Source organism: Physeter macrocephalus, chromosome 8, assembly GCF_002837175.3.
Source record: "Physeter macrocephalus isolate SW-GA chromosome 8, ASM283717v5, whole genome shotgun sequence".
In the NCBI taxonomy this organism is placed as follows: domain Eukaryota; kingdom Metazoa; phylum Chordata; class Mammalia; order Artiodactyla; family Physeteridae; genus Physeter; species Physeter macrocephalus.
Genome location: NC_041221.1, coordinates 52,641,132 through 52,645,381, shown reverse-complemented (window position 1 = coordinate 52,645,381; position 4,250 = coordinate 52,641,132). Strand labels below are relative to the sequence as shown.

Sequence of the window (4,250 nt, the reverse complement as noted above, 5' to 3'; positions counted from 1 at the left end):
GGTGTGGAGAAAAGGGAACCCTCTTGCACTGCTGGTGGGAATATAAATTGATACAGCCACTATGGAGAACGGTATGGAGGTTCCTTAAAAAACTACAAATAGAATTACCATATGACCCAGCAATCCCGCTACTGTGCATATACCCAGAGAAAACCATAATTCAAAAAGACACATGCACCCCAGTGTTCATTGCAGTACTATTTACAATAGCCAGGTCATGGAAGCAACCTAAATGCCCATCGACAGACGAATGGATAAAGATGTGGTATATATATACAATGGAATATTACTCAGCCATAAAAAGGAACGAAATCAGGTCATTTGTTGAGACGTGGATGGATCTAGTCTGTCATACAAAGTGAAGTAAGTCAGAAAGAGAAAAACAAACATCGTATAGTAACGCATATATGTGGAACCTAGAAAAATGGTACAGATGAACCGGTTTGCAGGGCAGAAATTGAGACACAGATGTAGAGAACAAACGTATGGACACCAAGCAGGGTAAGCAGCATGGGGGTCGAGGTGGTGGTGTGATGAACTGGAAGATTGGGATTGACATGTATACACTGATGTGTATAAAATTGATGACTAATAAGGACCTGCTGTATAAAAAAATAAATAAAATTAAATTTAAAAATTAAAAAAAAAAGATAATTCTTGTCTTGAGGGAGATTTTGAACTACCATTACCAAGGACCTAGTCCTATCCCATCTTCCCCACTTACCCTAGTTTCTCTTCTTGTATCATCCCAGCTCCCCAACAACCACCATTCTCACTGGTCAGGCTTAGCCAGACCTCATCAGCAAAAGAACAAAGCTGGCTAGAATACAGGCCGGGTATAGTCTAAGCCTGCCACTCACTCGCTGTTTGACCTGAATCTCTCAGCACCTCAGTCTGCTCATCTATAAAAGGAGCACAGGAAAGCTCCTTTGTAGGACCCCATTAGGCTCTAGAAGTTTTATGATTAGATAAGATTTTGCAATGCTTTAAAGCTGAAGTCCTATTTCACGGCCTGGAGCCTTGGAAAATTAGCCCTGCCTATTTGAAAATGTCATGAAGCCTAAATCAAATAAAAATGACCTTGAAAGATATTCAGAGAATATTTGAACCATGCTATCACAGCCTAGTACTTGTTTACGTCAAAGTAAGGACCTGCTGTATAAAAAAATAAATAAAATTAAATTTAAAAATTAAAAAAAAAAGATAATTCTTGTCTTGAGGGAGATTTTGAACTACCATTACCAAGGACCTAGTCCTATCCCATCTTCCCCACTTACCCTAGTTTCTCTTCTTGTATCATCCCAGCTCCCCAACAACCACCATTCTCACTGGTCAGGCTTAGCCAGACCTCATCAGCAAAAGAACAAAGCTGGCTAGAATACAGGCCGGGTATAGTCTAAGCCTGCCACTCACTCGCTGTTTGACCTGAATCTCTCAGCACCTCAGTCTGCTCATCTATAAAAGGAGCACAGGAAAGCTCCTTTGTAGGACCCCATTAGGCTCTAGAAGTTTTATGATTAGATAAGATTTTGCAATGCTTTAAAGCTGAAGTCCTATTTCACGGCCTGGAGCCTTGGAAAATTAGCCCTGCCTATTTGAAAATGTCATGAAGCCTAAATCAAATAAAAATGACCTTGAAAGATATTCAGAGAATATTTGAACCATGCTATCACAGCCTAGTACTTGTTTACGTCAAAGATAGTACAGTTGACCCTTGAACAACGGGGGTTTGAACTGCATGGGTCCACTCCTAGGCAGCTATTTTTCAATAGTAAATATTAACAATACTACAATATACACAGTCCGTGGTTGGCTGAATCCTCAGATTACAGAGGGCCCTTATTCAAGAGCCAACTGTATTCCATCTTAATTGTCACATTTTCCCCTATCTTCGCTTTAAAGCTCTCTGCTGTTTTATTATCCATGTCTTCTATGGCTTTTAAGCAATGGAGAAAAACTTTACAACTCAAAACTGAAAAAAAACCTGTTTTTTTTAGTATGGCATTCATACAGCCGTTTAATGTAAGTTATTTTGGTAAATATCTCCCCTAATAGATTAAAATCCTTGGAGGCAAGCACCTGAGAGAGGATAGCATTGAGGCTAAGAGGGTGAACTCCTGGTTGGAAGGCCCCACTCTGCAACGCATTAGCTGTGTCACCCTGGCAAGTCACTTCTTTGTGTCTGATTTCACCACCTTTAAAATGGGGAAAATAAAAAAATAAAAAATAAAAAGAATAAATAAATAAAATGGGGAAAATAATAATGGCACCTATCATATAGGGTTATTGTGAGGATTAAAAGGACACAGTATCTTTATTGCTATCAGTGTTCACTTTGGTATTACCTCTGGCCCAGTGCCTTGCACAAAATAGAGGAAATCAACAAGTATTGTTTGACTGAGTGAATGAATAACTAGAGCTAGGTAACCTGAAGCCTGGGGATCTATGAACACATTCTCCAAGGAGCTTCAGGAAATTTCCTTTAAAAATTAAATGCTATATAGCTTTGTGGAAAAGTGATTCCATCAGCAAAGCTAAGCAGCCTGAGCACACTTGCTGATAAGAAAGCAATCCTAAACTGCCCATTCAGTTAAAAAAAAAAAGCCAAAGTTTGCAAGTAAAAGGGGTGCCCTGGAGAAGAGCGAAATATTTTAAATTAAAGCACACAAGCCTCACCGTTCCTAACAGAGCCTGTCCTACAAGACTCCTTACAAACAGATTCCTTAAGGACTTCCCTGCACCAGAGGGCGAATAAAGGACGCCTGCAACTTTAATAAACAAGTTCCACTTCTAAAACGAGACATACCAACCAAGGACACAATACCCTACAAAAGCTTAAACTGGCAGGCAGCGTGACTTCGCCCAAAGCCACGGGTTCAGCTCCTCCCTCTGCAACTAAACTGCCACCCTGCTGGCATCTGCCCGAGATCGCTATTTATAACCTTCCCCGGAAGCCGATTGGCCGAGGCGGCGTAATAGTCATTCCGCCTCCGGAGTTCGAATCAGATCTGCCCCCTCCGCTGTCTCTCCCGCATTGCCAGCCCCGGCCCCACTCTCGGCCCAATAGAGGCATGCCCCGACCACCACCAGCCCGCCTCCGACATACACTCACAACTTTAGACACCAACTATGTCTCCAGCCAGTCACCCACCCCATATTCCCTCCGGGTTCAAGCACAATTTCGGGGCGTCCAGGTGCCACCTCTCCGGGTGCACCCCGTACCAAGAGTCCTCTATGACCTCCTTCCCTTCTTCCATCCAGTAACCTGAAACAACCCCGTACAACTCCCGCCGCCCCACAAAGCTCCAAAATCTGCACCTGCACAGCTGACACCTCATTCCCTGCCCTCAGCGAAGACGCAGTTTTCGAATCCACCATCCCCCACTTGCTTCCACGTCGCCCCCGCTCGAGACAAGAAAGGGGGCCCTCGAGGCACGGTTCTCCTTCCCGGCCCAAGGCTCCCGAGGGTCCACCACGTGCCGGGGTCACTGCCGACCCCGCCCCCTTCGGCTCCTTGACAGGTCTCCTTCGCCGCGGGCGCCGGGATCTTCTGGACCAGCCCCGCGCCCCTTCCCCAGCTGCGCCCCAGGAGCGCGCCCGGGCTGCCCGCGCCTTGACGCTCACCTTGGCAGGGAGGCCGGGCGGCCGCGGGTTGCGAGGGGACGCCGCGCTGGCAGACGCGGGCTCCAGCCCCGCGGCGCGGCGCCTCCAACCCGGAAGAACAGCCCCAAGCCGGTGGTGCTGAGGCCACGTGACGACTGCACAGCCCCCACCCCGGCCCAGCGCACTCTCCTCGCCGGGCCCTTCTTCCCGCCCGGCCTCCTCCACCAGCCCGCCCGCCCGCCCGCCCGCCAGCCCTCTCTCCGAAAGAGAAAACGACCTCACGAAATGCCCCTTAGCGCACAAAGGCCAGTTACCCCAAGGAGCCCTTCCCTCTCCTTGGTGGCAGCTAAAAACCTCTTTGTCCCGGGCTCGACCTGCAGCCCCCACCCCGCGCTTTCCCTGGGCCCGTCCTTGTCAATCAAACCTGGAGCCCAACGCAGGCGCTGAAGTTTCCAGGGCTACATTGGTCCTCTCCTGGAGACCCAGTTACAAAGTGTGATCGCCTCTCCAGTGTCCCACCAGAACAAATGAAATAACAGAACTCCACTTTTGGTACCTGACTTTCCTCTAGCTGTCTAGGAAAAATCAGAACTTCTAAAACAGAAGACCAAAAGACAAGTGGGAGGAGGCCAGGAGGTGGTGAAGGG

General features: G+C 47.4%; 1 protein-coding gene across 1 annotated transcript in view; it reads right to left on the bottom strand.

Annotated features, from left to right (window-relative positions):
• The window catches only part of NNT (nicotinamide nucleotide transhydrogenase), a 106,678-nt gene extending 102,951 nt beyond the window's left edge, over positions 1–3,727 (bottom strand). The window contains exon 1 of the mRNA XM_028492893.2: positions 3,625–3,727. The gene's annotated coding sequence lies outside the window, so the exon portion shown is untranslated. The remainder of the gene's footprint in view (positions 1–3,624) is intronic.
• Positions 3,728–4,250: the final 523 nt, after the last annotated feature.